Here is a 10,253-nt window from a genome sequence, read left to right on the forward strand (position 1 = left end):
TATGTCAATGGGTCCAAATTTAGTTTAAAGAACATAGACCCTTTCTCACATTCAGAAACTGGCCATCTTGTTTTAGGACTGCACCAGTTTTGAGACAATTAAAACCTATCTTTATTTAAATAGTCTTTTCTCATTTTTACTTGAGTTCCATATGTTAAGTATAACTGTTTAATTGTACATTGAAATGGGAAATAACTCTTTATATGTACAGCTAAAAGCATGGTATGGAAACTTCCATTCAGCCAAACAAAAGCTCTCAGAGAGCCCAACAATTTAATGATTAGGAGAGAATGTGTGTCTGCTAGCTGTGTTAAACTTAGATCACATGAGGTATTCAGTTACAAATATCCATTTTGGGTGTGTGAGCTAACCTTTGTTCTGAAACTCAAAGACGAAAGGATGTGTGCATAATTCTCTCTAGGAGAATACAGTGTTGGAGAGGCTCTGGATGAAGTTATTCCATATTTCTAAGATATCTAGCCTGTGCTGGGATCAGCACATGACATACAACTATCTGGATGTAACATTAATTGTTTTATGTTTGTTTTGAAGCATGTTGTATTAGTAAAGCTTTTGAACCATATTTTTGGACTGGGCAATTTTTATTTCAAGAAGAGTCCGTTTTTTTATTCATCCTATTGCTTCCATATGCACAATGTTAACAGCCACAATACCCTATCCTATCAGTGGTGTCAGAGAAGGAAGCAGTCATTCCACAGGGCTGACAACTGGACTTTTGATAATGCCTAAACTACAAACAATATAAGAAATCTCTGATTGGATTGTCTGATGTTCAAGTTTTTTTAATAGAATTTTTGTTCACTTAAAACTTTTGTTCATAGAATATCCATATTCATTTAAGTATCTCCATGTCTACAGATTCTGTCTTTTTGTTTTGGAATACATTACCTTTCATGAGCAAATGGTTATATGGGGCATTAATATTTCTCATTATTCACATTATCAGAACCTCGAGGCTCACAACAGTTTGATGCCCCTGGGAATGCACAGATGTATAGAGGTGGCAATCCAGATTCCTTAATTTCAGCTTACACATGCACACACACACACACACACACACACACACAATTGTTCAGGCATGAAGCATTAGCATATAGAGTATATTCAATATATGTGCAGTGCTTCAGAGAATAATAAATCAGGTGCTCTGTGCTGTCATTGCTGCATTGAATGATAACCATGAGAGGAACAGAGAAAACACAGGCACTGGAGGATTTACACAATATGCTGAAGGTATTTATGACTTTGTACAATAGGTCCATCATATCTTTGGGAGAAATATCGGTGGCCTGACATTCTGCATTTGTGCTGTTAATACTGAGTAGGGATGGGAAATATTGCATATTTTAGCATTGCCAAAAGAGCTGGTGACGCCAGTTATTAATGGAGAAAAGGGCCCCGTTCACACTATACATTTAAAGCATTACTATACCACTTTAAACAGTCATGGCTTCTCCCAAAGAATCCTGGGAACTGAATTTTGTTAAGGGCGCTAAGAGTTGTTAGGAGACCCCCTTTGCACAGAGCTACAATTTTCAGAGTGGTTTGACAGCCAATCTCTCCCTACAGGGAACTCTGAAAATTGTGGCTCTATGAGGGGAATTAGAGTATCTTAACAGTTTTCTTAGCAAACTACAGTTTTCAGGATTTTCTTTTCTTTTCTTCTTTTCTTTTCATAGGGGAGAAATCATGCCTGTTTAAATTAGTATAATCAAAGGAGAAGAGAAGAGAAGAGGTGTGTGCTTTTTCACCGCTTGAGGTAAAATGAGAATGTTTCACTGCATCCCCTCTTTGCAGCCGTCCCCACACCTCTCTTACATATCACAGCAGAACCAGAGAGGCTGGATCCTAAGCCTGTTCACCTCAGTCACGTGCCTTGACAACCCTGTTTTAAAGGGTGCTTTCCCTCTGCCACGCTTCGGCAAAGCAACAGCAGTAGCCCTGCTATTGATCAGGGTTTGGCTCCGGTGTAACTTTATGCCAGCTTAACCTACACAAACTTGCTTTACACCAGCTTCTTGCACATAGGGTTGCTTTCTAAACTAGTACAGTACATATTTTTAAGCGTCCTTGAACATTTCTCCCCTTACAAATCCACACAGAAACAGGATAGATTTGGTTTAAGGGACATACACAAACAGGAGAGGACAGACTTAAGACGGATCCGTCCATCCCTAATACAGACATATGTTTGTGAAAGATTTTGCAGTTTTCAAAACCTTCAAGTTATTCTTCCCAGACAGGTGAAAAAAATCAGTAGTGAATGATTCAAAAGGTCAGTCTGACTCAATGGGAATTCACCTCACTGGATTCTCGATAAACCTTTGCAGTCATGTCCATTTCAATCTCTCAAGTAAATGTAACTGTGCTAGCAGTAGCAAGCTGGTTTCATATATTTAGTCTTGCAGTCCCCCCTTTGCACCCCACCAGCCTGTGGACATATATATTACCCTCTGACTCAAGGCACTAGTTCTCAGCAATGGTGTTCATATGAGGTATTCAGTGACTGGTATCCCACAGATTCTAGGGAGCCCACCAAACACAAAAATCTTCTCAAATTATCATATACAGTACAATAATTTCATCATAATCAGCAGTTGTATGATAATTTTGGTTGTTTTGATTTTTTTTCCTGAGGTGAATGTGCCAAGTCTGAAGCTCACCCACCACTACCAATCAGAGATCCATTGTGGAAATTTCCCAGTAGTGAAGACAGGCAGCTCATGTCTTATGCCATTTGACTTCCTGCCGTCTTTGGGTAGATTTCCCTGTTTCTCTTGTCACAGAGAACCTTGGTCATCAGTGGCAGGCTTTGCCACATTGGTGACTGTTTTCTCATTCTCACTCCTCACATTGTTGTGTTTGTTTTCTTTATTTTTTTAATGGTAGAGATTGAAAGAAACTCATGAGTACATGCAGAAGCAAATTTAGGAGACCGTAACTGGTTCAGTCGCACTGGGCAAGGAGCATTGTGGGCACTTCAGGGGACATAGCAAGTATTATTTAGATTGGAGCACAAGCAGTAGCAGGGTGCTGAATTTTGGGGTTGCACGGGGTGCCCCTGAAATTTGAGGCCCCAAGGTGCACCACTGTGGTGTATTTAAAAAGTTGCTCATGCTAATATGCCTTTCTTATAAAATGCACACTGGAAGCAATCCTATGCACAAGAAGCTGAGATAAAGAAAGCCAGTATAAATTATATACATATTAATTTTAATTAGTTTTCCCAATTTTAACAAATCAATCCAAATTATTTAAATTTAATACATTTTTTCCCAAAAAAATAAATCAGTTTTCCAATCCTGTTAGAAACATATGTCCATTGCATCCCTGATGTTACCACTTCATTCTTCTTCTTTATTTACCTTCTCATCCTTCTACTAGTTTTGATCCATTTTCATAGCTGGCCTTTCTTATTAAAAGCCAGTGTAAATTAAGCTGGTGTAAATTAAATGGGTGTGCTGGTGGAGGAGCTGGCTTAAGCCTGGCAGAGGAGAAACAAGCCTTTAAAATAATGTTTGAGTTTAAGGCATCCTTTTTGTCAGGTCCCATGACTGAGCTGAACAGGCTTAGGTTCCAGCCTAAATCCCTTCATTCTGGTCCCTCCTAAAATGCTCCCCCCCCCGGCTTATCTGCCAGGCTCGGCTGAGCTGGCTGGGTCCTAGCTGAGTTAGGATGGGGGCAATATGCCAACATATCTACGGTTGAGCCAAGGATGAGAGAGGTAAGCATGCATGGCTAGATTGTGCTCGGAGCCTTCTAGCTTAGCCTGAAACTCACTCATCTTGGCAGATTTTGCTGTATGATTGCTTCCACAGGTTCCAGCAGAGAAAAAGTTATCTGTTGGGTATAGCAGAAATGAAATTGCCTTTAGAATTGGTGCATGCACCTAATGTCTTCAGCAACTTCTATAGCTCTTAGTCTTTAGGGGTTTAAAAAGTTTTTCAGTAAACTATGCCAACTCATTTGAAGCAGATATAAAGAAAGAATTGCACTCAGGATTTCTTAGAACTGTAATTTTAAAGCACACTACCTTAACCTTTGGATGTTGCTATTTTCTCCTTGGTGTTGGAACATAGCAGCAGGAGTCATGTACACTCAGCAACAGCAAATCCACTTTTCCCCCTATTTGCAAATAAAGCAGTGCCGAAACCAGAGGGGGTAAAAATTACAACCCCTTATGAATTATCTATTAAAAAGTGAGATGCTGGTTAGGTGTTGTTCTTTTTAAGAACCAGTAGCAGTTATACCCAGACCCCCATGGTTGTTTCCAGATGACCTGTTAAAATGACCATTCATTGTGGGAAGGTTGGACAAAGTCAGCTTTTTATTGAGCACACAAAATAAAAACAAAATAAGCAGATGATGATTCAGGGTTGTATCCAACTAAGTTGTTCTGTTCTCACAAGGACTACCACTGTGCAACAGAGCTTTCCCTCCTCCTCCCCCCTCCTCCTCCCCCTCTCCTCCAAGCACCCTCAGATATGGGCAGGGTTTTCTCCCAAACCCTCTGGAGCAGACTTGCAGGGAGGTGTGTGGAAAGAGAAGAAGTAGGGGAGTTCTGTTGCAGAAACAGAAGTCCTTGTATGAAAGGAATGACATGGTTGGATGCAACCCTGATCGGTTTGAGAATTGGCTTGATCAAACAAGTGTTATCTCACTATGTATTTTCCTTCTTTCCTTATTGAAAAAAACCCAATTATTTTTACTATTATTATTAAAATAAATGAAACAATTCCTTCCAGTAGCACCTTAGAGACCAACTAAGTTTGTCATTGGTAAAGCTCATACCAATGACAAACTTAGTTGGTCTCTAAGGTGCTACTGGTATTATTATTATTATTATTATTATTATTATTATTATTATTATTATTATTAAAACAAATAAAACAATTCCTTCCAGTAGCACCTTAGAGACCAACTAAGTTTGTCATTGGTAAAGCTCATACCAATGACAAACTTAGTTGGTCTCTAAGGTGCTACTGGAAGGATTTTATTTTTAATTTTGTTTCAACTATGGCAGACCAACACGGATACCTACCTGTAACTATTATTATTATTATTATTATTATTATTATTATTATTATTTGGAGGGGAGGTGGGCTAGTGAGATCAACTTTAAATGTGCAACCTGAATTTGCTAGTATGTGACTAAAATCAACCAGAATATAATGAAAGTTGGAAGCAGTTTTGGGATTCTGACTTGGTGTACAATGATAAAAATCATGATTTGATGCAGGCAATCTGACATTTCTATTATTAACCAACTCAGGCACTCAAGGGATGTTGAGAGGTTCCCTGGAGACACTGTGCGAGGTACTAAAGGCAGCCTTCTGGGAATGGATTTATTATACATACAGGTGATTTTTTGACAATAAAGGGAATGTATATACACTTGAGAAGGGCAGGCTTACAGCAATGTTTTAATGCAAACTATTCATCCAGGAAAGCTTCAAAAATCTAATCAAAATTGTGCAGCCAAAATCCTATGCATCACATAGGGAATAAAAATCTCTAGGAGTACAGGTGTTGAATTTTAATTAACACAGTAGGTAATTACAATCTTCTCTCTGATCCACACTATACTCATCTCTTGCATATTCTACTCTCATTGCCCACCTGGAGATTCCTCTTTGATATCAATGGTGGGAGTATATAAAACAGAGAATGAAATGACAAACCAGAACAGATGAACGTAATTTGGCCCAAAGTGTAAAAGGTTCATATCCCTTATATTGGAGTCCGTGTAGTTCTTGGATAAGTGCTCGCCCATGAAAACAGATGAAATATTTAATGAGTTAGACTTGGACAATGCAATTAAAATAAGCAGAATATCTAGGAAATTATACAGAATCGTAGTCCTAGCTTAGATGTAAGGCAAAGGGAGAGGAAGTAGATAGGCATACTGGCTACATTATACCCAATTCTTGTCTGTTCATATCGTGATCACGAGTGGCGCTGTAGTCTAAACCACCAAGTCTCTTCAGCTTGCTGATCGTAAATTCGGCGGTTCGAATCTGCAGAACAGGGTGAACTCCCATTGATTTGCACCAGCTCCTGCCAACCTAGCACTCCAAAAGCGTAGAATCATAGAATCATAGAGTTGGAAGAGACCACAAGGGCCATCCAGTCCAACCCCCTGCCAAGCAGGAAAAAGCACACCAACATGAGTAGATAAATAGGTACCATTGTGGTGGGAAGATAAACGGCATTTCTGTGCACTCTGGTTTCTGTCACTGTGTTCCGTTGCGCCAGAAGCTGTTTAGTCATGCTGGCCACATAACCCAGAAAGCTGTCTGTGGAGAAACGCCAGTTCCCTTGGCTTGAAAGTGGAGATGAGCGCCACACCCCATAGTTAAATTCGGCTGGACCTAACCTTCCAGGGGTCCTTTACTTTTACCTTTAACTTACATTCACATTGTGGCCCAATTTAGGCACAACTTCCATAGTGTAGCAGCTGGGAAGAAGCAACAGGATCACACACACCTTTCTCAGCGCTGATCTAATTCTCCATTACATCTGAAATGTGTGCATGTGAATGCATATATTAGTGAAAATAACATAAAAAATCTCATGTACATTTTGAAAAATGGTTTGTTTGTTTGTCTGTCCATCTGTTCTCTATAGGTTTGCCTGTCTCTTGAGATATCATCACCAAACTCGGCATGGTAATAAGCAGAGAAAGTTACTCTTTCAGATTCTGCAGGCTACTCATTTTCAAATTTAAGAGTGCAACTATATAATCACGTCCCCAAAACATTTTATCTTTGATCTTCACATCCCACCCAAATTAACTTGTTCTGTTAAATGATAATCTCCTTCTGCCACAAAAATGCTGTACTAACACAAAATAAAGTCTCTTTACTCTCTTCTGCTGTGTAAGTACATAAATGAGCAAACATTCTCTTCCATCTCCTTTTACTCATTCTCGTGAATAATGTTTACACGATCCATTTCAGATAATAAGATATCCCCTCCCGAAATACATTTCCCTATTCTGGAGCACCATAAAAGGACACAATTCTGCCCCTCTTGACTGCATTTTGTAGCTACACTAGATAGGACTTTAGGTAGAGAACAGTTTCCTTATAAAACAATCCCCTCTGTGTCTCTGAATAATTCACAGTATCTTAAAATTCCTGCGTGGCTGTTTCTGATGTTATAACTATGCAGGCTCAGCCAAATCCCAATGCAAGGCTGTGAAAATATAAACAAGAAGGTAATTCTGCCATATAGTGATCATAAAAAAGAGGCTGGCTGTGTAGAAGAGATGAAAAATAAATCAGATGTTCCGGTAAGAGTGTGCTTGTGATGTGCAAAAGCGAGAGAGATAAGGATGCTCTCCTAGCCAGTGAAGCTAACAAGGAGATACTTGTGACAAGAGAGGAGTGTAAATGATAAATGTTAAACTGGGACATGTAAAAGTCAAGCTAATAGTTGCTCAGGTTTCCCCCCACACAGCAGGTGCCTCGGGAGTCTAAACAGTTTGTTCAAGGCTTTCATTAGGCCTCACAGAGAACCAGAGGTCTGTGCCCCAGGGCTTCTCTGAGAATACTTTTTGAAGAGGTTGGAGCCTGAGGGTAGTTGAAGGTGACAGCTGTTTCTGAAGGCAGATGTGGAGAAGCCGTTGTATATCCTGAGCCAAGTTTAGCTAACATTGGTCCTTTGATTCTTGCAATAGTGTGTCTTGTGTGTGTATCTGTGTGGTGGGATTGTTTGCCCCCTGAGGTGAATGAGAATGCTTCATGGCAAATCTGTTCAGGCATTCAAAGTGGCTATCGAAAACAGACCCACTCCAAATATGAGATAATTATATCCAGCATTTCCCTATCCCTCTCATGTTAATGGCAGCTAATGAAGAAGAATAGACATGGGGAAATGCTGGATACAATAAACACAACCAGCATAGCCAATGACCAGGGCTGATGGGAGCTGTAGGCAGCAACATCTGTCAGGCCACAAGTTCCCCATCCTTTCTTAACTAAGATATTGTGTAGTTGGACTTTAATACTATGTCTTCATTCTCCATTTCTGTCTTGTCTATCCTTTATACAAATTGCTGCCTTCTCTCAAACCAGGGATGTCTTTTCTGTGGCTTTCTACAGTATGTAGAAAGCCCGATTCCTTTTTCCCTTCCCCTGGCGATGCTATACTGATGTTGTGTTTTATGCTGTTTTTAAGTTGCTTTTAAGTTGTTTTTAATCAATGTTTTTATATCTGTTGTTAGCCGCCCTCAGCCTGGTTTTTAAACTGGGAAGGGCGGGGTATGAATAAAAATTTGTTATTATTTATTATGATGTGCTATTGGACTCCAAGTACCATCAACACTGGGGTGTTGCTAGAGATATAGACTAGCAAAATATCTGCAGACCCACAAGTTATCCATTATTGCTTCAGCTCTCCCTTTCTCTTAGCTAAGAGAAGCTAGAAAGAATTCCCTGTCCTGCCTTCCTCCAACTAACTGTCTTGAACAGGGAACCACATCCTGAGGGATCAGGATTGGAGACTTACAGTACTTAGCAGGTTGGCATTCCTTATGAAAAGCATACAACTCGGAAGCAGATACAGTACATCAACATTTCTCCTAATTTCATCATGTTGTATTTAGAAGATCCATAACATGTTCTTTTTTGGGGGGGATAGTGAAATGTTGTTAGATATTCCCCGCTTATCCGCATGATGAAAAGTCCCAAGGTTAATGTTTTCAAGTGTATTTTCCTTTTTGGATGAGAGAGCACTGAAGACTTATGCAATATTTGTTTTGTCTATAAATATACAAAAGAACCCTTGGGAAAGAAATGCACTCACTGCTATCTCCACCTTGTATTCACAGAGAATTACTGCCTAAAACAGCATCCAAGCTTAAGCTCTTTCCCAAATTCAGATTCCAAAAACCCTCCAAACCTTCTTTCTAGATCAGCTCATGAAGGCTAGATTCCAGGGCTCTAGAAAAAGCCCTCTCCAGCATTATAAGAAACCCTGCACCTCTGCTTACCCTAATTCACAGACCATGATCCAGAGAGTAAAAGGTAAAGGTAAAGGACCCCTGACCATTAGGTCCAGTCGTGACCGACTCTGGGGTTGCGTGCTCATCTCGCATTATTGGCCGAGGGAGCCAACTTATAGCTTCCCGCTGTAGCGGTTCCTATTTATCTACTTACACTTTGACGTGCTTTTGAACTGCTAGGTTGGCAGGAGCTGGGACCAAGCAACGGGAGCTCACCCTGTCGCGGTCACTCTGACCTGCACATCACCACTGGACGTTTTACAGTCGATTGGTGATGTGCCAACGACAAAATAAACACCTCCACCAAAACACCACAGACCAGGATACGGTAAAATAAAACGAAGTTGCTTTATTGTGTGTTCATATGCTTAATGGTTGCAGTACAAATCTTAGGTTGTTCTAAATTTCAGATGGTTCCTATACCGGCCTATTACCTCTAATTATAAATTACCGGCCTATTACCGCTAAAGTCAACTAAGTAAATATTTATTAATAATCTCACAACTTTGTATCCCGTCTGACTAAATCACCACCTATTCTCCTTCCTCAATATATTAAACCAGCTCTCTCTGCATATAACCAACCACTCCTAGCTCAACACCAACTCCCACTCCCTCAACCTCAACTGACCTAACTGCCACTCGGGAGGGGTTTTTATCCCTGGGCTGAGCCCGCCCCCGAGGGTTCTATCTGCTCCAAGCTTAACCCCTCACATGCTGGGTCTTGTCTAGGTGGCGAATCGCCACACACACCATCACAGGGATTCGAACCACTGACCTTCTGATCAGCAAGCCCTAGGCTCAGTGGTTTAACCCACGCGCCACCTGGGTCACTCTCTGGATCCAGAGAGTAATATGTACCAAATTCCCGAATGGATGCCATCAATGATGAACCCAGTGTGAACCCAATGCTTTGCAGACACCTTCATTTTAGCATGTTCTTTTTTTGCATGAAGATGTCAATGGGGGCTACAGATCCAGCCAATGTGCAGCCAATGTGTCATACTCCACACCTGCCATAGACTTTAGTCTGTGTCTTTTTACAAAGGCAGAAGTTGACATTGGGGGATGGGTGGAGAAAGAAGCAGCCCAGACTACACATTTTGCTTGACTGGCTTCACAAACTTGACAGAAATATGCTGTGTCCTGAGAGAATATCTTCCTTTTCTAAGGATGCTTCCCCCCCCCTTTTTTTTTGAATTCAGCACTAAATTGCTGAAGTGAGA

This window comes from Zootoca vivipara, chromosome 8 (genome assembly GCF_963506605.1).
Source record: "Zootoca vivipara chromosome 8, rZooViv1.1, whole genome shotgun sequence".
In the NCBI taxonomy this organism is placed as follows: Eukaryota; Metazoa; Chordata; class Lepidosauria; order Squamata; family Lacertidae; genus Zootoca; species Zootoca vivipara.